Raw genomic sequence first — 27,538 nt, forward strand, 5'->3', positions numbered from 1 at the left:
GCATGAATCTCCCGGTACAGATTCTTGGAAGCACTCATCGAGGGACTTGCATTAAACCTTTGTTTTCATTTCTCCTTCGTATAATTCTATGGTTACCGCTCGAATATCATAACTGTCCTGCGCACGACGAGAAGACTGCGCGCCAATCCACAGCCTTCGCTTAGAGGCGACACCGCGCTATAAACACCAGAGAGCGCCGCACTTATCATCCCGCCTAACTGACAGACATGCCTCTGACAAGGCGGGCCCCCTTGAATACACAACACGATAAATCACTGTTATGAAACTGAAACGTAAGTAGCCTAGCCTGATTGGCTGTCCGCCCTGAGGCTGGGTATGGGATGTGATTGTCACCCCTGCATATGGCTAGGGCAGACTAGGCGGGATGATTGTGCAGTGGTTTAGTGTTGCCTCCCGCAGAACAAAGGTGACTCAGTCCCGAACCTGAGGACGTTATCCTCGACCCGGCTTCGAAAAGAAACGTCTCACCACACAGAAAAAAAAAATACTGTACTTTTACAAAAGATTCCTTTTGGAAACCAGTTGCCAAGAAATAGTTGTAATACTACAAGAAAGATATTTTAACTTTCTAAAACACAAGACTATGGTTATTTTTGCATATGTGAAATACGTTTTTCGAGATAATGCTGAGTATTGTTTTAAGAAAATTGGCGCATAATTTCATATTTTAATCGATTTTTCATCCATTTTTTTTTAACGTGTTATTACTGGAAAGAAATTCAGGGAACGGTTTACAAATAACTTTTAACTATTGGAGGTACTGGGACAACACGAAACATGTATTTCCGGGTTAAGAATCCAAGACCGGTATTACTGCGAACACTATTTTGTAGTGATACAGTTGTTTTCATGTAAATTTAGAAACTAACAAATATCTGTAATTTTACATGAAACATTTTCTTCAATTTACAATATAACAATAGTAGCTAGGAGGTCTAATCACTGAGTCAAACAGGTCAAAATTTAACAGTTACAAAATTTAATTAAAGCCATATTTAAAATATTTTGTCTTCGGACGCCACACGACTTGATGAAACCACAGATTACCTGACGAAGTAATCTTACGATGTCGTGCAGTCTCTGTGCCCTTATCGAAATTATTTTAAAACAAGCAAAGGGGACTCAAGAGTGACATTATAACCTGGATTAAACATGGGCTCGACTTAAGGCTTCCCGCGTTATCGTCAACCCTCTCAGCCTTAAATGAAATAACGAACGGGATGAGACAAAACGGTTAATCCACCTTAAAAGCTAGAGGGGAACGTAGAATATAAATTAGAGACAGCGAACAGCCATGAGGATGGAAGTTCTCAAAATTTTAAATAATTACTGTAAACAGCTACTGCGTTTCTGATGACAGAGCGTCATCCTGTAATATTGTAATTAAAATATAGTAAAGAAAACGGTACACTGATGTTCGGCATGCGCAAGAACGAGCTGAAGGGATAAATTAGTTTATTCGTGTTTGTTGAACACTTTTTTTTACATCGTAATTTTCTTAGCGTTGTATATTATTTAATTTTTTTTTTTTTAATCATTAAATCTTATTAGGAGGGCAACTGTGTTCGTCTATGCCGTTGTTTTGATGTCCAGACTATCTTTTTAGTCACATCGCTGGGTTCAACTGTGCGTCGTTGTGGTTTTCTGTTACGGTTACAACTGTTTCGTCGTTGTCAGCCCACTGTTCGTCTGTAGCTTGATAATTTTTTACGACTAATTTTTCCACTGAATTCTCTGTACTATTCAGCATTTGATTTTTGGCTTGCTTTCAGTGTGTTTGTGTATTCATCTTTCTTATCCAATCTTGTGGTTCCCCTATATGGCACACAGCTAAATCCCCAACAATGGCGCATGTACATAAAAAAAAGTTTAAAAATCGACTGTTCCCATCGCAAGACTCATTATTCTATTGTACGTGTTGTCATATTTGTTGTTCAACACACGGGGTCCTCCGAGACGTGATCTCAGAACACGTCACGCTCATGTGGCGAGGGGTCGTGTGTTCCAGCCCAACGCTCCGAAATGTACGATCGCCGAGTTGGTAACCAATTCAAGGACGTAACTAGACTAGTTTCCACCCGGGGCAAAAACTCATCTTGGACACTTAACCCCCCCCCCCCTCCTTTTTTTTCTTTCTTCAAACAAACGAAACCAATAATCTTTCCCGACAAAAACATCACATCATCACTACATATTAATTCCACTTTTCCAAATATTTTTGATTCAGCTTAGATAGTAAATAAATACATATATTTCCAGTCATTTCATATTTAATACATCGCAAGTTGAATAATACCAGTTTTTGAAGTGAAAACTTCTTTTGGCGCACCGCTCACACATTTTTTCGTAGGTAGTAAGTTAGGCTGATCCGTCACGCTCTGAAGTGAAAGGCTGGATCGGGTGAACTCGGGACCGCCGAGTGTACCCGAGCGAGAAAGATAGCTGTTCTTCGCTGTTGTGTCGCTGTGTTTAGTATATTCAATTAATACGTAATAATTGTCATTATTTTTTATATTTAGAGAATAATACTTAATTTGTTATATTTTTAAGGTTATAAGTATTTTATTTTATTTTCCAAAGAAATTTTAACGTTATTGTGTGGTATATATTGCGAGTATTGGCTACTTTTTAGTAGGTGAGGTTATGTTTTTCTTTTGTTTATTTATTTAAGAAGTGAATTTCTTCAAATGTCAGGTTATTGATTTATGAGAGGTAATGTTGATTATTTGTGGATTTAAGTTATTTTTGAAGTGAAAACTTTTTTAGCCGCGTTGAGCGATTTTTGGTAGGGGCAAACTAATGGGTTCGTATTTAAAAACGAAGTTTTAAGTTTTCACTTCTGTTGACAGTCCCCATGACTGGCTATTTTTTTTTAATAGTTGGCGATATACATGTATCTTTTTTCAATACAAATAATTCAGTTCATCTGCCCTCCAACTTTTTTTTTTAACACTACGGTATTCAAGTGTGTATGTGTGTGTGTATATTATGTATGTATGTATGTATGTATGTATATATATATACACACACACACACACACACACATATATATATATATATATATAGTAAAATTTACTCTTGCCAGTTTAGCCCCCCCACCTCCCTCACCCCTCAAAAGTATAAATTAAACTGTTATACTATTGAAACTGGAACATTATTTTATGGACAACCTGTATTTTGCGTTTGTGCACATGATTTTAAATTATTTCATAATATAACCGTATTTAATTGTTATTAAAAAATTGCCCTTACAAACAAGTTTTTTTTATAAACTAGAAGATAATTATTTATGTCATTCCTTAGTATCTATTGAAAGCATAAAATCGTGTGGTTTTCATTTTTACGTTTCCAATGTAACTCAGGTTCTTGACGTGACATCGAGCTCAATAAAATGAAAATGTTTTTTTTTTGTTTTTTTAATCTGCAATGTTGGCAGCGACGGGCCTGGGGGCTGTGCGGCAGCGCGAGAGACGCGCAAACACCGCGCCGCGTCTCGGCAGCCCGGGGCGGCACAGGCTTGCAACTGCTGAGAGCGACCCAGTAAATCCCTCCCCGGCGGAGGCGCGAGTAATCCAACGAGAACAGGCCGGAATGGAGGTGGATTTTCATCACAAACACGAAGACGGAGGTGAGAGAGATATAGAGAGTGAGTGTGTACATTCTTTGCCATGTTCATAGCGAAAGCTATAATGAGAACCCAGGAGGGTGGCTATTTCATGTCTGCATGATTTCATGAAGTGTGTGAAGCTTTTTTTTTCTTCAGGTAATTGTTGCGCCATATTGGTTAAAAATCCAAAACATTGGTGGAAGTGTGTTTTGCATTGTAAAATCGATTTTAAATGACGTTCCAAACGTCTGAATTTTGTCAGCTACCTATTATTTATTATATGAAGCTGTTGCTTACCTAAATCCCTATACGTTTAATTTCGCAGTTTTGTTTTAAACGACTAGGTACGAAGCACTGCCTTACAAATAAACATCGCACTCAAATTAGTTATTATTGTTAGCTACGTAGTGTACGCTGATTGGCCGCGATCATAAATCGGCGCACAGTACAGATAAATGTTAGCAGTTCGACAAGTTTCCGTGCGCGCGGCTGTTTTCCTGTGCGTGCGTGCGTGCTATTTTCCAGTGGAGCAGCTTCCATCGAGTGTGCTATAAGTGTGCTGTTGCAAATGTAGCCCAGGTTATTGAACTATGGAAATAACGCAACGACGCAACACGAAACGGATGCAATAAAATCACGTTCGTTTAGAAAGCACGGAAGTCGCTTGACCTCGCCTACCCTACAACTTGAAAATTGTAAAACAATAGATAACGAATTTATTTCCTTGGTTTCTTTTGTTAAGTCGTGTTTGTCATGAAAACATATGAAGTGTCAAAAATTTAATTTTAAATTGTTACTTTCTTTAACTGTACGAAAGTATGACAATTGAAAACGTCATTTATATAAAGAAAACAACTTTGTGGCCTTCTGCGCACAAAACGTTCGCGTCTTTTAGATTTTTTTTGAAACACTTCAATCCAAACGTGGACGGCAGAAACGCAAGCAGAAACGCAAAAAGTTGAAAGTAGGGCTATGCTTACGATGCGTTTGCGTGTTGCGTAGTTTAAAAAACGGGTATTTGGAAACTTCGTTATTGAACGTTTTGCATCTTGCGTAGTTTATGAACCAAACCTAAAAGTAAATGGTAGGTTAGGCATTTTACGTAAATAAAATTCTTGCAAAAATTAATTCTTTAATTTTTTTCTCCCGGGAGGTTAGTTTTTCGCGCTTCTATGTGTGATCGTAACTAAAATTAAGGTTGGTTAGATTAATTCAGTTACATAAATAATACGTAACAGTTTTTTTTTTTGTGAATTAATGTTCTTGCAAAAATTCGTTCTTTGTGTGTGTTGTTTTTATGGGGATAGGTTTCAGCACGTCTAGGTGATGATAACATAAATTAATGCTGTGTTGCCAGCGATATTTATGTGCTCTATACTCATGAAAACGTATGCATTCTCGCAAAATTGTGTTGTTTTTTTTATTTCGATCGCGAAGCTACAAGATGGAGCAGACGAACTCAAGATATGTTAGGGACTGAGCTTGGGTTCGTGAAGCTCAGAGGCTTCTCCGTGCTTAACGAGTAAGGGGATAACGGCGACGATACGCGGGCAGAGAGAGAGAGAGAGAGAGAGTTACTCGCCTATGGTGACGGAAAAAGGAGCGAATAATGCAGGAGATGATTGAACAGCATTTCCGCCCCCAAGGAGGCGAAGCTGGATTTGTGGTTTGGGGGGAGGGGGAAATTGGTTTCTCCTCCTCCCCCTTTCTTCACCAACCTCACTCCACATCCGGCCTCTCGTCTTCGGATGGCCGCGAAAAGCGCGGGAGAAACGCGTCGGCGAGGTTAATACAGAACGAGTCTGAATCCGACAGACAAGTTGGACGTCTACTTTCTGAGAATTGATTACTGTAAGACAGGTTAGATTGACGTCAACTGTAGTTCGCGCACGTTTTACGTGTAAATCATCGATTACACTGGGCGAGTTTACTGGATGTTAGTACTCCCGCGAGGAAACAAAAAAAAAAAAAAAGAAGGAAGGGGGTAAAACTCGGTGAGTGTCGTACACACTGAGTGAGTAAAACTTCCTTAATCTCTCACAAAACTTGAGGTAACTTATTTATTTTATAACCACGCGTCACACACATCCACACATACACATATATATACATACATAGATGAGCGCAGTTAATCCTAAAGTTAACTTCGTTAATCGTTAAATCGTTATGGCACTATAAATTAGCAGTACATAAAAAGTGAGGTTATAATTCACTGGCGCTGAGTAGAGCGAGCAATCAACAGCGCCAGCTGGTGTTAGACATCGAATACGGACACTCCACAACAACTCCAGCGTTCCTGCTCACACCCACGCCATGCCTAGCATGACAGTTACACACGCATTGCACTCACGCGCACTTCGCGTATATCGTTAACCATTCGACTCGCCGAACAAACAAAATGGCAACCAATGAAACGGACTAAAGATAACTGAAGTTAACAAGAGCATTAACATTTTTTTGAAGTTAACTTAAAAAGTTAATCCGTTAAGCGGATTGTTAACTTCGTTAATTAACGATAAACGGATTAACGAGTTAATGCCCACCAGTATGTATATTTTCTATGAAATTTCAATTATTATTTTTTTTTAATTTGGGTGTTACGTCTTGTCGACGAAAGATTTAATGGAAAATCCGATTAATATAACTTTTCAAACAAACATGGCTTCTGTAGTGATATTTTCAATGTCGTCGTACCCTTCAACGTTATCTGAACAACTTCATTGGAAGGCATAACACGACGTTGAGAGATTAAATAGGCACGCGCTTTTTAACCCCTGACATTTTGATGTTTTTCTTTACTCCTCCCCTTATCATTCATTCTTTCTTTCTTTCTTTTTCGTCACAAAAATCGTGTCTCAACGAAGAGTGTGTGTGTGTATGTGTGCGGGGGGTAGGTAGGGAGGCTTGTTTCTCTGACCTTTGATGCTAGCAGTTTATTGATCTCTCTCTCGTCGCTCGTGACCGCGTGTGCGCTCGCGCGAAGGAAGCCGCCTGGAATCGAACCCCGATGTCTCCCGAGGGCGCACATCCGCAGAACTCGCAGAGCGTGGACGCCGCGGTACGTAGGCGGCCAATCACTGGAAGCCTAAGATGTACAAGTTCTGTCCCTGCCCGAACACGCCCGAATATTCACCTTCGGCCAACCTCGGGTTCATTTATATATATATTTTTTGTTTATTTTAATGTAGCTATACTAACCTAACTAACCGTCCATAGTGTTATAAAGTGTTTTCATGCAACTAACCTAACCGACCACTTTCAATATTTGAATTCATTTTTTCCTGCGCAAAAATAAAACAAATCCCGAGGTTGGCCGAAGGTGAATATTCGGGCGTGTTCGGGCAGGGACAGATCTTGATGTACATCTTGGGCTTCTCGCCAATCACAGGTCGCCTCGCAGGGTCGGTCTGCAGGCCCAATTAAGCGGAGAACTTCATAACACTCAATAAGTTTCACTTCAAGCACATTGTTGGCGTTGTTATCACTCTGATCATCCCCGAATCAAATGTTACGATTTGCCACCGCCGTGAAGATTTTTTTTTTGACGTGTAAACATCTTAGCTCTCGGTATGCGGCATCTGGTAGTCTGAATGATTTCGTGAATGGGACGGAAGTCGATTGGAACGAAAATGTGTAGAGACGGTGCTGCCATCTGTGGAAGCATCAGAATTCTCGAAAAGATGGCGGACCCGCGTGATTCAACCGAAAATATTAACTTTCGTGAACATCGGGGGATGGACTAAGCCAATTGGTGTTAAAAACTAAACTTTACAATAATAAAACTATTATTTATTATTTTATGTTATAAAATATAGTTATCAAAATAAATAATATATATATAAGTGAGATTCTCGAATTAATAAATTTTATCAATTAATGAATTAAAATAAACATTCAGCATATTTACTGATTAAAATTAACTCTGTTATTCTACTAAATAAAATAATTAATTTATACATTTTTTTTGTTACAATAAAGCCAGTTTACTGTCTTGAATAAAAAAAATAAGTATACGGGATGGAATGATAAATATTTTCCAAAACTCCTTGACTCCCAGGAAGACCCCGGATGGCCTACGCATGGGGGAGCCCTAGTAAATAAACGGGCTCCGCCATTTGGAAGCCACCCTGTAAGGTTTTTCTTCTTCTTTTTTCTTCCCACCGTATCTTTGGTAGCCTGAATTGTTGCAAGGGATTGTATTCATATCATAAAATTCCACCATTTGCCTGAGGCAATCCGCCTTGGAGGAGCCGAGCCGCGAACCCGGGTCCCGCAAGTCACAAGTGAGACACACTACCCCAGAGCCAGAAGGTAGAGCGGCTATCTGCATGCTTCTTAACACTGACGAGATGTCATTCCAAGAGTGTACTGTAGTTATTAACACGTGTTTATATCTGGCAGTTGATTTGGGAAGCAAATATGTATGTACCTATGTATGATATTAAAAATAAAAAAAATAAAAAACACGTAAGCGAGTGTTTTATTACTCGTCAATGATGGGTGACATACAACTTCTGTAAACAGCAAATTCATATGTTCTCATGTTGCAAATACACTTATACGGAAATAAACGCAGAAGTCTTTAAAATAATGCCGAGCGTGTACGCAAATTGTGTTTTCAACTAAATTTCTCCCGTAAAAACTGCGTTTTATAGGAAGAATTTTAATTGACTACTGAAAGACGCTGTCATATAGGACTTACTGCATGGGCATCTCTGGTAAGTAAATTTAGGGGGGGGGGGGGGACATGGGATGTAAATATATTTGACGAATAGAAGTAAAAAATATCCAAATAGAATGTATTGTATGTAATGTAATGATAATAAAGTTAGATAAAAACCATGCATTGTCGCTTCTGTTAGGTACTTATTTATTCTGTGATGCAGTGTTCAAAGTTTACCTCAAACAGAATAGAAACTTGTAATGAATCGAAACAGCATATAAATTTGCCCCTGTATCTCGTCCCTGTGTCCCCTCCACAAGGAATTTTTGAAGGGGACATGTCCCCCCACATCCCCCCCCCCGGCCGGCCAGAGAGGCCCATGTACTGTGACGCACAAGTCACAGTGGTAAAATTGTTTGGTATGTCAGGAGCATGGTCGACTCTACCACTATGCTGACCGCGTCGTGGGCTATCGGCGGAGCGATGCCCCCCGGAGACGAGTCACAAAGGCCCCGACTGGGGGGGCACTTCTGCTGGTAATTGTGCCCGGCCGTGGACAGCTGGGGGCCAGGCTCCCCCTCCACGCAAGCATCGATCCTTCTCTTCCCCCCCCCCCCCCTCTCGCAAGCGCCCCAGGGGAGGTTGTCCTCCCGATATTACGCCGCTCCCTAGGACCCCGTTGAAAGGTTCAGAACATCCCGCAACTCCCAAGCGGATTGATTTAGTAACTGGAAAAAAAATCCTCGCGGGACCTCTGATTTTATTTTTCCCTAACCTTACATAAACAAGGTTTTTTTTTTGACGTGACGTCTAATAAATCGATGAACGCCGGCTGCGCGCACGAAAAAGTTTCCCGTTACGCACATTGTCCCGTTACGCTGTGTCCCGTTACGCTCATTGTACGCTTGCGCCGCATCTATCTCTCTTCCACTCGATTGGCCTATGCGTCCGAGGAGGAGAAAGACAGCGGCAGCACACATCTTACATCTACACGTGATCTGTTTCGACGACTGTTTATAAAGTGAAGTGAAAAGTTAATGTGGTTTTCATTGCTTATTACAACAATTTCGTCAATAAAGGTTAATTATTCGTGCATTTTAAAAATCTGATTACTTGTATAATTTCAAGTATTTATTCTTTTATTATTAAAATAAAAATGATTAAATTTTATTCATAAAAGTATGCAATCATTTCATCAATGTTTTGTTAAGACGTTGTGACGTTAAACTATCGTCCGTAAACCGACTTCACATATAACCAATTTTTTGGTTGTAGGTTTAGTTTGGCACTGAACAGATAACGTCACATGTCGTGCAAAAACATGGTTTCATTTTCCACTGTAAGGGTCACTTCTATATCTCTCCCTCCTTGTTCTATGAACACAGTGACCAGTGACGGTGCGATGATCCTAAACTCCCTCTATATATGTATTCACAGAGTTCCTTCCAATCCTCGCCGCCGGCACTAGGAGAATGTGAAGCTTTAGCCTCGCGCCTTCAGCACCCTCGAGGGCCGTTCCCCGCAAATTGGTTCCTGAAGTCCCTGGGGGTCGTGCCGCGACTATTGGAATAGTTTGGAAAGAATGTACGTGACAAAAGCATGTTATTGGTCTCCGCGAGTCTCAATACCGAGGCAAGTTCTTCTATAACTGCCGCAGCCAAACGGCTAGCATTAAGATTTTGAAGCGGTCAAAGTACGTTGGAGATAAAGCTTGTTAGCACTTTCGGAACCGTCGAGTGAATTTTGGGGAAGAAGGCTTGCTCATAGGTCCTGATTGGCCGGCCGTTGTTGCTAATCACCCTCTAAAGGAGGTTATCCGTGCGTTACATTATACGGTGTACACTTAATCGGCAAATTATTATTTTTTTTTTAGGTGAAACTTATTTTCGATCGGTAAGTCGAGGCAATGACGTCATCAGAGTGCAAAGAAAAAAATAATTAAACGACCAGAGCGAATGAAGTAGAGAGAAATGTTCTTTCAAGGGTTTGTGTTGCCATGTTTGTTACAATTGTGAACCTCCGGCGAGAAACTCAGTTGTATGCTATTACCTATTAGTTATCATATTACTTGCCGAAAACACGGATGGCACCAGCAGCGCTGGATGACTGACATACTTGCGCACTTGTATACTTGCTCATTCGCATACTTTAGCACAAGCACACTTCGACGCTCGGATACTTGCACACGTAAGTATACTATCGGAAACCTTTACACTCACATGTACACACGTAGGTATACATGTTAACTTGAACATCTGTTTAAAAAGTTTTGTGTACCCTAGAAATTTCCCTTTCCTCTGTGAAGTTTCACTCCTAACGCGGCTACTTACTCTTTCCTTTTATGTTTGTGTGTTTCTAGGTGGTGTATTTTTTGGTTACTGCATGCAACATTTGAAATGAAATAATAAGTTTTAAAGCAGTTTAAATGTATCTACAGGTTGAGTAACGTTACTATGGCTATATTTACTTTAAATAAGTCTTCTTTTTTTTTTGTGGTATGTATCATCGTTGTTGATTTGGCCAAGCGAACACGTTACATGTTTGTAGGCACCGTACATACTTGCAACACACGCATTTTTTACTGCGCAGCCTAGCCACCACTCTACAATGATATCCACAAACAGCTCTTTTTACGTCGTTTGGGTAGCTACTTCAAGTCGGCAGGCACACCTGTAGAAAGTTAACGTCACGACAGAAAATACCTCGTGTGATTAGAAAATAAACAAAAACAACTCAACTATAATGCAGCTTATGGTCCTTCTTTTTCAATACAATTTAACTACAGTTATTTATTATTAGTTTAGTCATCTGCATGACGTAAATGTATGGTTTGGGACTAGCTTGAATCGCAAAGCTCACAGATTTAAATTTTTTGTTGTGTGTTTAAGGGATTGTACTTTATAGTAGAGTAGTAGAATGTGTTTAAACAACATTCATTCATTTATCTGTTTCTCTTCTTTTTTCCCCCCAGCGATGTAACATGGTAATTATAGAACGTCAGTACTAACATACCACTTTTTAAAAAAAAATCACAGCTGCATTTAAGTTGGCTTTCGAAATCCCTACCCGCCAAGCTTCGCACCTTTGATGGTTAATGAAACGGTTCTGTGACGCACAACTTCCTTCCAAGTTCGGCAATAACATCTGCCAACTTCCCGCTACCTCCTTTGCCAAGTTATCGGACCGCGGGAGTGTGAGAGAGAGAGAGATATTCAATATCACCTTCCCTCGACCTCTGATCATACAAACCCTTAGGTCGCGCGCCCCAAAAGTTAATTTCCATCTGCGACTATCCCCCCTCCCTTTCTCGACAACTCTTCCGCTGCCTCTACACTGTCACACCGGGAAGAGCTTGACTTCTCGTCTTGTGATGGTCCGAATAGTTTCTCGAGTTTCGTCTCGTAACTTGCTTTGCGCGCGCCGAGTCGCAGTTTTTAGTTCCTGATGCCTTTTCATCGCTCTCTCTCTCTCTCTCTCTCTCTCTCCTCACTCACTCTCGTATCTCTTTTCTTTTTTCTCTCTTCCCGTTAGCGCTTCTGACAAAGAAGTAGGCTGTAGTGCATTTCCGCCTCTCCGAACCCCTTTTTGGTCCTTTTCTTGGCTCTCCAAAATTTGTTATTGCAATGAGGGTAAGCGGTTTAGTGATTAATTACAGGAATCCCTAGCAGGGCACCTGTCGAAGAAAACAAAGACTGACAAATAAAATAAGTTTAAATTTACGGAACACATTTTTTTTCCCAATGGTGTACAGCTTTTCGCCAACGACCAGAAGAGATACTTTTTTTTTAAATTATGCGTTTTATTATTATCATTATTTCGTATTTATATTTCTGTCTGTACAAATTTGTTGCCCACGGTTTACCCGGAACTCGAACTCATGACCTCTAGCACCGAGAGCCGGCGTGCATCAGACCGCGCTACGGGGGTCAGATGAACACAGAAAATAAGCCTAGATTATCTATTGTCCAAAAAGTATTCAAAATACAGAATTCCTTAGAAGAAATTAAGTAAGTTCTTTTTTATGTACCCATGTATTTTTTTTTTAAATTTTAATCTCTCTTTCTTACTTTTGAAATGTAAAAGTACTGTGTAATATTTAGTTTTTGTGGTTGTATAGTTTGTTTGTATATATGTATATATTTGTATTAATTGACTTGTTCTATATCCCGGAGTCCTAACCTCCATATGGGATCTACAGAACAAAAATTGAATAAATAATAAATAAATAAACAAATAAGTAAAACAGAACACCAACTCGGAAATAAGCTTAACGAATAACGAAATTTTCGAAACAAATGAGGGCGCGAATCAATGACAAAAAAAAAATTGCAGGCGGACAGATTTGGGCAACGGAGATAGCACAGTATCAGGGAAAAAAAACTCGATAAGCACACAAATAAGTACAACAAAACGAAGATAACACAGGAGAAGACAGTAGATTTACAGCAATTGGACATCTCATCTGTGACTTTTTTTGGAAATTTTACAAAATGGGCAGGGTTTTAATCAAATTCCTTGTCGAAAATAAAGTCCAAAGCCGGGGTTTAGTATTGTTTTAAAAGTCTTTTATCGGAGCCGTTTCATTATATATTTTAAAATTTCGGTCTGCTAATCAAATGATTCAATAGTCTACGTAGCTGCTCCACCAGCGAATTCTAGCGGCGTGTGTGGAAATTACGTGTGATTTGCATCAAGAAATTTAGCTGCAAACACGCTCGGCGTTATTTTACGTTATATTTCGTGTCCGAGTTTACTATTATAAGTGTATTTGAAAAATGAGAACAAATGAATCTGCTCGTTACCAATGTGTGATTTTACATATCTCTGACGAGTACTGAAACACTAGCTCACAATTATTATTATTATTATTATTATTATAGAATTATACTGATCCAGTGATTCAGTTCGAATAATGAGGCAAATCTATTGCTCTTTTTAGTAAAGAATTTTGAACAAAACCTTTTAATAATAATTGTATATGCTTGGAAATTTAATTTTTTTTTTATATTTACAAAGTGTTACAAGCACCCTTTATTGCATCAAACTGCCTTACAAGGAACTTCCCCAATTATTATTTTTTTTGTTTGCCTACCGTCAGTTTGTCAAACATACCATTCATATAATACGATTAAAGAAAGAAAAAACCTATCGCCAAAGACACATCAAAAGACTAGTGTCGAAATCTAAGTGCTATTTATTATTAGGATGTTTCTAGTTCAGCATTAAGAAAGGCTACAACCGACATGTCTGACGGTGAAAAGGATTAAAGTTTTTGGGAGTTGGCACAGTTCGTGAACATCAGCTGTTTTCTAAATAGTTTTATAACGCGTACATTTTTTTATATTTTATTTGAATTTAATTACTGCTTTATTTCTGGTTGTATAGCGCAGAGAACAAAAGTGCATTCTAAATAAAATATATGATTTTTTTAAATTTTTTTTATATAAACTAGCACAGTCGTTCCCAAACGGTGTATCGCATCAAGTGATTTTGTTTGTTGTATTAGTTTTCGGATCCATTTAGGTATATGTGGATTTATTTAATTTTCATTTGTATTGTTTCAGATTTTTCTGTTTTTTCACATTAATATGTATAGGTAGGTAATATTTCCACACATTTCAGTTCTTTCCTTTAATTTAGTGGATCGCGGAAGGGTTACAGGTGGGTCGCGACTCGATCCTAAAACTATCGGAAACCATGGAATAAACCATCAGAAAAAATAAGAAAAATCGAAACAAATCGAATTGTGCGCAAACACATATCCATTGTTAAATAAATAATTGTTTTGCTACAAAGTGCTCATATTTTGTCAACCATTTTCAAATCAGAACACAAATTGTTTATCAATAATCAATAGGTATCTTTAAAAAAAAGCATATATATATATATGCAATATTCGATGGTAAATTATATATAATTAAGGAAGGCATACGATACAAATAAGGTTTTTTACTCCACCATGGACCGATAGACCGTGGAGGTATTCCTATAAGGAAAGGTGGGTCGCCAGCTGAAAAAGTTTGGGAACCACTGAACTAGCACGATAAAATTTGTCATTTGTCCACCGTTTTTACGCGGTTCAGTCTACTGGATTTGCACGAGGTAGGACTGGCAACACTGTGTGGCTGTTGCCGATAACCGCCGAGACCAGCCAGACGTGCTCGCCGTCATGATTTCCGAGCGGGGTAGGGGGGAGGGGATAGGGCGGGTCACCAGGAACTAATGCCCCCCCGGTTCATGAAAGTTTCATGAAACTTGTTTCCAAAACCCTGAAACGCCGTCGTCCCTCCTTCCGAGGAACAAATCATTCGCAGCATGCTGCGTCGCGTGTTGGATTACGAATTTCCAAAAGGGGTGTTCACTCTCCACCCCCCTCCTTCGCCTTGCCGATTCTCTTCCGGGTGGCTGAACGGTAATAGGAATGGCGGTTCGATTACCCGCACCCACGCGAGTGCGACTCAAGTCACAATCTGCTCTCGGACGGGCTGAGATTTAAGGCGTTTCCGCACGTTCAAACATTTCATTGAATCCAATCCAGTGTTTTTAAAAGCTCGAGCGAATCCTCTCCAAACACAGGATTCATGTGATATTTTTTTAAATTAAAATAAAAAGTTTTATCAACTATTCAATTAATTGGTATAATTCACATAATTTTTGATAACCAATAAAAAAATAAGTGAATTGCATTACGGCGAAAAAATGTTTGAACATATCATTAAACATAAGTTTTCAATATAACTTTTTATAAGTTGAAAAACTGTGTTCACTAAATGCTGGCTAGATATCACAGGATAATCATTTGGTTGTCAATATTGTTATTGAATAACACTGCCGATAGATGTCGGATACGTCTTGAAATTTCACTGGCTGAAATTAACAGTGAAATATCAGTCGCGATTTCGCACAGTTCGTGTGCACGGCCTGATATGCACTCGCTTGTGTTTTATTATTATTATTATTATTATTATTATTATTATTATTATTATTATTGTGAACCCAGCTGGTCGAGGTGTATGTGTGTTAGTGAGCCAGAATGATAACCGCGACACTCGCTGGTATTTCTAACGCGGTGTCGCCTCTAAGCGCAAGGCTCTGTCTGAACTGGCGCGCAGTCTTCTCGTCGTCCATAGGACAACTGTGAAATTTGAACGGTGACCGTAACATTATATGGCCGAGAAATGAAGATAAAGGTGTAATGCAAGTCCCTTTAGTGCCTTCAGAAATCTCTACCGGTTGCTTTATGCCTAAATATTACTCCGAAAACACGACTTTTAGCCACTTTCACTCTTCTAAAAAACATAGTTTAAAAACTTAATCCGAAATCAAAAGTACTTCAGCGAACTCTGAAATGCTTTTAGTAAACAGACCCCACTCGGATATCACGATTTGTTTTTCCTGAAGCTCTGCACACCTCGTGTGTGTGCCCGGGCAGACGGGACCTTGATGACGTCATCTGGAGGATATGAGTCACCTGCGGAACAGCTGCTTGCAGTCGGACATGCAGGCGGCACGCAGACGCACAATCACTATGCTGATCACGTGACATGGGGGCTCCTGCAGGTTCGACGCCTTGGTGAACGGCGAACAGCCAGAGATCTGCAGGTTACTTCAGACGAGAAGGCGAACATAGCTCAGTCCGCAGAGTAAGGCCGGGTTCGTAAACTACGCAAGGAACGTAGCGGTGCAATAACGCAACACGCAAACAACGCAAGAATATCACGTTCGTTTATACACTGTAAATGATTTTTTTTTCTTTTGTAAATGGAACAGAAATATTAATGTAAAATTACAACTGTATCACTACAAAACCGTGTTCGCAGTAATATTGAATTCCTACCCGGGCTTTTTTGCCTTGTGTTGTCCCAGCATATCCAAATAATTAAAGTTAAATATAAACCGTTATCTGAATAGTTTTCCAGTATTAACTGCGCATATTAATAAGCAGAATAACGCAAAATCGTGCGAATTATTGAATATTCTGTTATCTTTTCCATGGTTTAAAAAATTGTGCTTGAATGAAATATCAATTAAAATATAAAATTATGCGTTAATTTTCGTAAGAAATGCTCAGTATTATCTCGAAAAACGTATTTCATATATGCAAAAATAACCAGAGCCTAGTGTTGTACAAAGTTACAATATCTTTCGTGTAATATTACAAAATATTTCTTGGCAACTGGTTTAAAAAGGAATGGTTTGTAAAAGTATAGAAGAAAAATTTTTCTGTCTGGCACGCGTGCTGTATTACACAGTAAAAACAAGTTTGTAAGTTTCACAAATGAATGCATTAATGACTAGATGATTTAATCGAGGCACGTAATGAAGCGAAGATATCTGTAAATTTACGATGATATCTGGCTAATTTGTAACTAGAAATGTTATTTTTCCGAAAAATTACTGTTGGAAAAAATTTCCTGTTTAATTTAGAGGAACATTTTTGGCAAGAGCGGATAATTTTCTAACGACCTATACTTTCACAGAAACACACAACAGTTTTGTACAAACATGATTTAATAACGAAATAAGTGAGCCACATACCTACTTCTTAACTTCAAAATTGTTTTACCTGTACTGTAATATCTTACAAGTAATGTAAAATCTTACGAGTGGTATAAAAATGTTTGTAACAGAATACAATTATAAACACTACACGCGTTCAGACTTCAGCATAGAAAGATTGTAATATTGTCTTAGTACATCAACTTAATAATTATTATGTAAATATACGTTGGTATTGGAAAATAAAATTTTCCTGAAATTAGTTTGTTATAATTTTTTCTGGAAATTTTCCTCCCCACCCTCTATTTGTAACCTTTCTCTTCGTAAATTTAAAGTGACTACTTTTGTAACAGGATATATATATAGATATAGATATATGTGTGTGTGTATATATATATATATATATATATACTAATATTATAAAGCTGAAGAGTTTGTTTGAACGCGCTAATCTCAGTAACCACTGGTCTGATTTGAAAAATTCTTTCAGTGTTGGATAGTACATTTATCGAGGAAGGCTATATGCTATATTATATTATCAATAGCATTAGGGATCCTTACTAAAAGTCCAATTTAGAATCAAATGCGTTGGAGGGGGTTAGATACAACATACAGTACACGTACGAAGTGTGTGTTGATAATGCCGCAGGCGCTAGAAGTTTATTTCCTATTGCTTATTAACATTGTTGCCACGCACTAGATGCCTTATCATTCTTAATTTTCCCATACAAGTAAAAAACACCCGTGTGATATTAATAACGAAGCAATCAGTACCCTCATAAGAGTTCAATTAGTATTTAAGTACTTTTTATCACTTTAAATCGCAAACCTAAACTATTGTTTTTTTTCCTCTCTGTGTGTATAATTTGTTTTTTTTCTTTTACTAGAATTATTTTTATTATTTTTAATTAATTTTCATTTTTCGGATCATCAATAATTTACCTCTCCCGTTACAATTCTGACAAGGACTTGTATACGTGTGTGTGTGTGTGTGTGTGTGTGTATGTGTATATATATATATATATATATATATATATATATATATATATATATATATATATATAAGCGAAATACCACTCACTGACTCACTCATCACGACTTGACTTGAAATTTAGCATATTTACTCATTTTGTGATGTAGACGCTCACTAAGAACGGATTCTGCGGAAATCCGATCCCAAGGGGAGTTTCGGGGGCGTAATATATCAAAATTTCCAGTTTTTGGTAGGAAATCACCGGCAACGGCTGTTGCTTTGTTGATGCTTCATTCGTCTCTATGGCAACGACTATTTCATTGTTAGTGCAGTTCTCATCACCGTTGAAATTTTGCGGGTACTTTAAATATCAAAAATTGCTTTTTTTTTTTTTTTTTCAAGTATATATATTTTACAGACTTGAAACTTCACAGTAATGTTCCTTATGTTACGCAGGATGACATTTTCCGAAAATTAGATCCCATGGGTGGTTAAAACCAGGCAACAGTGGGTACTTTGTCTGCGTGAGAACAGGATTTTGCATTGTTCATGCCTTCTGCGTCTCCATGGCAACGGGCATCGCGCGGCAGTGGCGTACCCACAAGGAGGGGCATGTATAATGAGCGGCGCAAGAGTGATCTGCCTGTAGACTGCCGTAGCGAAGTACGGGTACATCAGTTGTACGTTGCGTGCACGAGTCGGGAAACCATCGGTGCTATTCATTTTCTCTCCGATACATTATACAGCATTGTAATAAATTCACTGAATTTTTTTCTATTTACCATTACTGTAAATGGGAGATGTGGCTTAATTTTTTTTCCATTAGTATAGCCGTGCGAAGCCGGGTCGGGCAGCTAGTGTGTGTGTGTGTGTGTGTGTGTGTGTGTGTGTGTGTGTGTGTGTGTGTGTATATATATATATATATATATATATATATATATATATATATATATATATACATACATACATATACTGCATTGAAAATTTTTGTTGTTAATTTTTGTACAAGATTTATTATGTGCACGCTATATACTGTTTGTGAGTGGTCAGGAAAATATTTATATAAAAAAATATTTACTTGAAAATAGCGCCCTGAGCAAACACCACCGCTGGAATTTCATTTTCTGTTTCGACAGCTTGGAAATGCGAACGACATGACTTACGTACCTCTTTCGAAACATTTCTCTGCAAAAATTCGGAATTAGCAATAAACAAAAAATATATAAATATACAAAGTTATACTTTTAAAATATACCTCACCAAGTATTGAAACTGCTAGACTCACGTCCAAGATTTGAGATTTAATTGCCGAAGAACCGTTTCGTCGTTTAAGCACTTCGCTAATTATAATTCCAGCTGACGAGACGCGAAAGTAACAATGTAGTTATTCCTGAATATTAAATTTGGTTTAGGAGCGTTTGGCTGAAACGTCGGTTGTAATTCGTCAACGAAGCCGGTCCTCGCAGCGGGACAAGCCTGTAATAACTGCCAACAGCTGGAGACTGGCTAAGAAAATACGTGCATTACTACGTCGAAGAAGAAGGGGGGGGGGGGGAGGAAAGGGTTGATATTCATAACAAACTCGGGTCGTCTGAAGCAAGTTCGTGAACGGGTGGGGGAAAGGGCGGAGTTTGGTAGCGCGGACCGGAAGTTTCCTCCCCGCTAATCGCCGTGTTGAAGTTGGCAACCTTGCGAGCGGCTTCACTCTTTGATTGCTACTTTGTGTAACGGACGGTTGGCAGCCCTGCTGCGCGTCGGAAGAAGTGATGGAGGGGGGGAGGAGGAGAGGGGCAGAGGCAGTGGCGACGGAAGTGAAGGTAGGCGTAGTTAGAAGCACGTAGCGGTGTCTGAGATTTAGTTAGTACCTTTAGTTACATAGTTTGACTCCAGAATAACCCAACCCAAACTTCAGTTGACTCTGCGAAGAGCTAACACGTCCACGACCCGAGCAGCATGTGCAATTAGCTAAAATCCAATTACCACCTCGACGCTGTTTCGCGGTGTGGTTAACCGTCTAGAATACTAACTAACCTGCTGCCCTGGACTATCTAAACCAGTGACGACATACCCAACAGCCCGCGACACCATCAAGAAACCACTACTCGACCACTTCATACATCGAAGTCGAACAAGACAAACTGACAACGCGCCATTGTTGAATTCCAATTTGAAAATTATAATCTTCCAAAAGTTGCAGATGAGAGATGTGATTTTACTGATATATGTTTCTAACGCGGTGTCGCCTCTAAGCCTAAGGCAGTTGACTAGCGCGCATTCTTCTTGTACATAGGACAACTACGAGATTTGAGTGGGAACTATAACAATAGATGGCGGAGTAAAGCAAGGCCCTTGGGTACTTTCAAGAATCTCTACCGGGCGTTTCACTTCTAAATATTATTCTGAAAACACGTGTCTTAGTCCTTATTACTCCCGTAAAAAAAACAAAATACGGAAACAGAATTACCCCTCCGTTTTCCGAGCATTCTTAAATGTTTTTCGTAAACAGACACTACTCAGATATCTTGAGCAGGTTTCTTCCGAAGCTCTGCACACTGTATTTGTATCAGTGGCGGATCCAAGGGGAGACCACCAGGGGCAAGTGCCCCCCCCCCCCCCCGAAAAACCAGTTGTCTGCTACATTAATATTGCCGACAAAAATGATTGTTCCTGAAACCAATAAAAGATTTTAATATAATTAATGAATTTCTTGTTGAATCATAAAATCTGGTGGTTGGATGTTATGTGCAGTGTGAGTAAATTAAATACAAATTTAGTAATTTTAAGACATTTTTTCTCTGGCTACTCTGAAATCCTAGAGTGCCCCCTCCGAGGTGAACCTCTGGATCCGCCACTGATGTGTATGTATGTGACGAAACGAGAACGGAGCATTGAAGAAATGAGGTGCGTGGTGGAAACAGTAATATTCCGAGAATACCTCACCGGCTCACGGTAACTTGCAAACAAATTTCCGTTCCACCCCGCCAGAAGTCGAATCCTAATTCCCTTTATGTAAGTTCAGTGACCTGACCACTCTTTCTTTTTTTTAATGAGTGGCCCACTGGCAAGTTTGACAATCACCGGTGAGCCACCATCTTAATGCTGTATTTTTTTTATAACCCTGAGTAGTTATGTAATTGTGGTGGTCGGTGTTGTAGTTGTTGGTAAGCGCCGAGGAGTCGACTAGCATAACACAGATTATATCCATGTATTAGGCCTACCTGAGATTCGAACCCAGTGCTCAGCCACTAACTTAAAACTTAGATGACCATGCATGAAACAAGAGAAAATATATATGGGAGGAAGAAGTGAACGTACATATATTTACAGGAGCCGTACTACAATTATTTTTTTGTAAATATATTTGTAAAAAAACTATATTTGTTTTTAAAAATAGTTCTACAAAAATATAAAATTATTAAACATTTGTGTACATACATTATGTTATGATATATTTTTTTACAATTCGAAAAATGATCTAGTAGGTAGTAAGAGTAGTAGTGTCTATTTACGAAAAGCATTTAAAAATACGCTTAAGGCGGATGAGTAGTCCTGTTTCCGTATTTAGTTTTTAAACTGCATATTTAGTGGAGTGAAAATGGCTGAAACGAATTTTCATGACAATTTTTTTTTAATTCTTGAAAGCGCTCAAGGGACTTACATTACAACTTTATATTCAACGGCAAACGCTCAAATCTCATTGTAGCCCTTTGCACGACGAGAAGACTGCGCGCCAGTCCCTAACAACGAATCAATTTTACTATCCCGGCTCACTAGCACAGATACGCCCCTGGGCTAGGCTACCATCAGGCGAGGTCTTGAAGGGGGAAGCCTTGCACATAAAAGTTCTGCCGTTCCCTATTACACCCGAACAATTCACCTTCGGTCAATCTCGGGTTTATTTTTATATATTTATATTTCTCTGTTTATTTTAATGTAGCTATACTAACCTAACTAACAGTCCATAGTGTTTTAAAGTTTTTTTTAATGTAGCTAACCTAACCGACCACTCTTAATATTTGAATTCATTTTTCCTGCGCAAAAATAAAACAAATCCCGAAGTTGGCCGAAGGTGAATTATTCGGGCGTGTTCGGGCAGTAACCAAACTTTATGTGCATCTTAGGTCTCCCGGTCTTGAACCATCCCTGCAATGTTTCGTGTGTTGCAGTGTGGCGACTTCGCCTATGTACGTCGCGACATTTTCCCTTTCCCCCGACAATTCCCAAACTCCAGGCCTTTCTGCAAGTCCCTCCTCGCGACGGTGAGGTTATGTTCGCCGGCATCGCTCCCCGGGTACCGTCGAGTGCTCGGCCCTTTACGCAAATAAAGGGGTGATGGTTGGGGGGGGGGGGGGTGGTGACAAGAGGTCATCCCCCCTCTTCCCAGACTCCCCCCTGCCCGCTCAGAAGCCGGGGCGGGGTCCGCGGTGTTAATTAAACCCGGTAATGACGACCGCATTGTCGAGTGGCGTCTGAGGGCGGCGGTTAATTGGAGCAGGCTCGCCCCGCTGCCAGGCGCGGTCACGACACCGCCCCCGCCATCTTGGAGTCCTCTCCCGTGTTTTTTTTCTTCTGATTCAAAATTTTCCATTCCGCGAGCGCGGGCTGCGGAAGTAGCTAACCCCAGCTGCGCAGACACAGAGAATGCAATCCTGGTCTTAAAACGGCATGAACGTAACAGGCGCATTTCTGTGATGTCGCAGAAACATTTATGTAATTCGTCTTGAACATTTTTATGTTACGGTTCTGGCGAACTGACTGACTTACGATTTCCGTGATTGATACCTTTTCGTGCTTTCCTTAGGCAGAGGCACCAAGTCACCGGGGTCGGCGTTAGGCCCCGGAACTGAAACGAACGCCGAACAGCGCCGACCCTTCGAAGACCGGACACGCCGGTACGCCTTCGAGGAGGCTGGTCCAGTGATCCCGGACTCTACCGGTCCACCAATCAGCACTCGTCGGACCCCGGGAAAAACCTGGCGCTCGGGCTTTGTGTCTTCTCCTCGACACAGTCATTTTGGCATATATAGGGGGTAGTGGTGTCTCGGGAGGAATAAAAATATTTTAAATATTATAGCCTGGGACAAGAAAAATCTCTCGGCGATCGAGGCCTCGACAGCCCGGGAAAATTTTGGCTCTCGGACTCCGTGTCTTCCCCTCGAGACAGGCATTCGGGACTTTGAAAAATTTATACCGGGGAGCTAGAAAAATCTCCCGGCCATCGAGGCCTCCACACCGGACAAACCTAGCCCCCCCCCCCCTCCGGCAGCCAAATTTCAGGTATGTGAAGAGAGATTTATTGCGATCGATTTGATTTTTTTTTTTGTGACTTTCATACGTCGGTACATGAATTTCTTGAATATCGGAATTATTATCCGTTTGATATGTTGGATATCAGTTTCAAATTGAATACACGACCGGACTCTAAATGCAGCTTCCCCACTGGCCAGAAGGGAAGAAAGAGGACGGGTTATTTCACCCTGGCTGGCGCAGATAGCTCCGGCGTCCGTCGACTCTGGGTGCTTACCCCGCCGCCGCTTCCTCCGAAGAGTTCCGCCGTCCGGCCAAGCTGTAGCACTTGGTTTTTATTACTAAATATCCGCCAAGAGCTCTACAGCCGTTGACCCCGCCACCATTGGGTATTTGTACCGATATCATCGTTGCTACCATTGAGTTCGGATGCACATGAATATTCGTACACCAGACTTATATGCAGACAAGTCAATCCATCAGATCTGCACTGTACCACAACAAGAGGTGGACTGAGGGACCTGCTGTCCAAGACTCGCTTAAATAACAGCGTCCGCTTGTATAATACGCAAGTCAATAATTGAAAAAGGGCCTGTTACATATCTCAAGACTAGGATTCTGTGCAGGAAGGTCGCTGGTGTTTGGCTCGGTAGGGTTTGTGAGGAAAGGGGGAGTGGATGTGAGGGCGTCTAGGGGCCATCAGCGGCTCACCAAAGCGTGACGTGAAGAAGGTTAGCGCGAAGGAGGGGTGGCGAACACCCTCAAGCCGTAAAAGACCCAACTCTTCCCAGCGAAAGAAGACCTGCTCTCCGCATGTGGCCACCAGCCGTGGCTAGGAGATAACTTCTCCTCCCCCTCCCCCCCCCCCCCTTCGACGCAACGAACGCTGATGGAACCACCCCTCCTGATGGCCACGACAAAAAAAACTACGTAAGCGCCTTGCGTCCGGTAGCTATAGTCCGTCCCATGAACGAGTGAACTTTTTCGACGGAATCTCGAAAAAAAAAGTACCTATTTAATATACACAAAAATAACCATAGCCATGTCTTGTACAAAGTTAAAATATCTTTTTTTTTTTTGTGGAAATACAAACTATTTATTGACAATTGTTTTCCAAAGGATCCTTTTGTAAAAGTACAAAAAAAAATATATAATATTCTGTGTAGTGTTCGCGCGCCGGCTCTGTTCTCCCGTGAGCTGACTGAAGCGAGGGAGTCGTCATTGACATCTGTGAGCGCGGTGTCGCACACTACAAAATTGCACGTGCAGTTTGGAAAGCATTTATTTACATCCTTCACTACGCAACTCAGACCACGCCGCGCGCAATCGTTTGTGAATTTCACACTGGCGTACGTGATTTGAGGGGGGGGGGGGGGGAAGGTTTTGGAAGAGCGTAGAAACAGGATTGGTCGCCACCACGCGAAATATGTTGCAATAACACAATAAAGTTCAGTTACTGAAACGAGTGTCAAATGAGAAAGGAGGGGGGGGGGGTTGTGGAGACAGCTAATTTGCGGAGCAACAGGATAGCCCGCCTTGTTTTAGAAAATATTAAAGACGGCACTAAAACTTGTTGAAACGGGGGACGGGAGATTTTGTTAGCCTGGTTCCTGTTGGGTTTCCAGAGAGATGGGATGGACCTTAACTTCCCACCAGATGAAAAATCCAGCAGTTGATACCCAACCCCAAAGTACTTAAATCAAGAAATTTTATTATAGTACCACATTTTGCCAGGTCATGTTTTTACAACATAACTAAAATAATTTAAATTGATTAAAAAACACTTTTTCGTGCAATCTTAGGTACTATGCTAACTAATATTTACGTTGTGCCTAAATAACCGTACTTTTGCTAAAAAAAATTTTAACCTGGTCACTACACTTTTGGAAATTACAGTAGGCTAATTTTACGAACTTTTCAATAAACAATGTAGCCCAAATAAACAATGTACCCCAAATAAACGAAGGATTTTTCTTAGTACCAAATTACTGGATAATTGACTTGATGTAGGCTTTTGGACATACGCTATTGCTTAGCAAATGTATGTCTGCAGAAGAAAACTACAAAAAAAAAAACACAAGTGACAAAAAACACAAATTAAGCAAAACCATGGTTGACCATATTCCTGTTGTGGAATATTGTGTGGCGTTAAATCCTGACAACAGCAATTTTTGCTTAATTTGTGTTTTTTGTCACTTGTGTTTTTTTTTGTAGTTTTCTTCTGCAGACATACATGTGCTAAGCAATGGCGTATGTCCAAAAGCCTACATCAAGTCATGCACTCCCATTGCACAAATCTTTCAAAGATAATACTGAATAATTGTAAAATTTTTGAGTTACATGATCTGCAGTAATCAAAGTGAACATTCATATTGGAGGAGAATAATTAGGAGTTTTTTAGACTTGAGCACGATTTTTTAATGTTTTGTTAATACTTGATGATGATTCTTGTGTTTTCATGTTTAAAGTTGGCATTCTCAGTGCCAATAAATTTACGATAATATCTTTAGATCTACGAAGGTTCCTTGATGACTTTTGACCAGTGTTGTTCGTAAATTTAAGGTGAACGTTTTTAACGGCGTCCAAACTCTGACGTCTCATATCTAGGCTCGGCTTCGCTCTCCACGAGGGATTATTAATTTATTAATTTTATTTATTGCCGAATTAATGACGAGTTAAGACTTTTAGACTTTTCTTACATTCAACCATTCAGCCTATTGCTAGGGACATGTATTTTTCGCGAAATATCTGAACGCTCATTAGATAGCAATAAGGCATACGCGAAAACCGGTTTCTTCGTCGTGATTGGTGACCGTCTGAAAGAGAAGCAGTTGCCTTATTTCATTATGTAGTTTAAATTTCGGTTTTCTAACCAAAAGATTCAATAGTCGACGTAGCTGTTGCGGCAACGAATTCTAGCGGCGGGTACGGAAACTACGTGCGATTCGCGTCACGAAATGTAGTTGAAAACACAATTTGCGTATATATTTACAACGCTCAGGATTATTTAAAAGAATTGTTAAGTTGGATTTCGTGTCCATGTTTCGTATTATTAATGTATCTGCAACATGAGAACTAATGAATTTGCTCGTTACCAAGGTTAGACGTTACACATCTCTAGCGAGTACTGAAACATTCGCTCATATGTTTTTTTTTAAGTGATTTTGTTTTTTACTATGTTGAGAGCGTATAGAAAATCCTTTCCTTTATTTCGCAATGAAATCTGATTTCAAGATGAACGTCAATCCGAAGCAGAAGGTAAATTAATTATTTGCTTATGCTGTGCACATTGTGTTGTTGATGAAAAATATATGTACATGTCGTTTATTCAACCGTTTCATAAAACCGTGTCCCTTCCAACAAGCTGGAAAGCAAAAAAAAAAAAAAAAGTAAACAAGAAATGGCTCTGAAATTTCTTTTACGCTTTAGCTTTTTTATTTCTTTTATACAGTTGACAAAAAAAAAAGGTCATAAGCCAGTTTTAACGAAGTCCTTTGTAAACTGTTATTGCTATAGAATTTCCCAGGGGATTGTATTGTTACTGCAGCTTTAAATATTCCTTAGCCATTAAAATATATTTTCATTTAAAAAGAGATACATTTTGTTAGGTTTGCAGACGAACGTATAATTATTATTTTTACTTCACTTTGAATTTCTTGAAGATGTATTATTATTATTATTATTATTATTTTACTCTTGACATTAAAACATAATAAAGGAAGAAATATAGTTCCTAATATCACATAATATTAAAATAATGTCACGAGTCTTGCTTGCACATTGGCCGTTGGCAAAAGCTGTTGCGACAAAAAAAATTGACACGAAGGTATTAGTCCATGGAGTGGGTGTCTACTTAAAAGTCGAATTCACTCTGGCTATCAATTGGTTAGCAAAACTATTGATAGTTACAATTTTTTTTTTAAATAGATTGAGAATGAATTCGCTTGGAAGTATCGTAAAATGCCATCCTGAAGTAAGTAATTAAAATAAAATTAAAATGTGAGAAAGATTTTCATTACTCGCCAGAGATATTTAAACATCAGTAGTGTACAAATGTATTATTCTATGGTCCAGGCTTCAGGCTGGTGGTACCGGTGCCGGGACTCAGTCTGTGGATCCCGACGTCACGGCAGCCATCTTGGATGACCTTGACCTTTGACCTTGTCCTTGACCTTCAAATTTTGCCAAACATTACCCAGTTTTTGCCCAAATTTGCCCACAATTCTCCAAAATTCCGTCAAAAAAAGTAAAAAAAAAAATTGACAAATATAAAATTTCTCTATTTCGAGGGGAAAATTTCAGTATTGAGGGAAAATTTCCCGTGTTATTCTACAAAAATTCAAAAATTCTGATTTCGAAAAACCTTAAAAGACTTTTGACTTAGAAAGAACACAAATTTCATAATATAATGAGGCTTAAGAATCCATATCTACAGCCTCCTTAAGCCTCAGAGGTCATAACCTTGAAAATTAGAATGACATGGCGACCATATTGGATCCGCCACCTTGAAAATCTCTATTTTTATGTT

The 27,538-nt window shown here is 39.6% G+C and overlaps 2 protein-coding genes across 2 annotated transcripts in view; one reads left to right on the plus strand and one right to left on the minus strand.

The window, feature by feature from the left end:
- LOC134537614 (uncharacterized) overlaps positions 1–27,538 on the minus strand; it is an 86,464-nt gene that overhangs the window by 12,523 nt on the left and 46,403 nt on the right. The window lies entirely within an intron of this gene.
- The window catches only part of LOC134537612 (survival motor neuron protein 1), an 84,134-nt gene continuing 60,053 nt past the window's right edge, over positions 3,458–27,538 (plus strand). Inside the window, exon 1 of the mRNA XM_063378255.1 lies at positions 3,458–3,649. The gene's annotated coding sequence lies outside the window, so the exon portion shown is untranslated. The remainder of the gene's footprint in view (positions 3,650–27,538) is intronic.

The sequence above is a fragment of the Bacillus rossius genome, chromosome 12, assembly GCF_032445375.1.
Source record: "Bacillus rossius redtenbacheri isolate Brsri chromosome 12, Brsri_v3, whole genome shotgun sequence".
NCBI lineage: Eukaryota > Metazoa > Arthropoda > Insecta > Phasmatodea > Bacillidae > Bacillus > Bacillus rossius.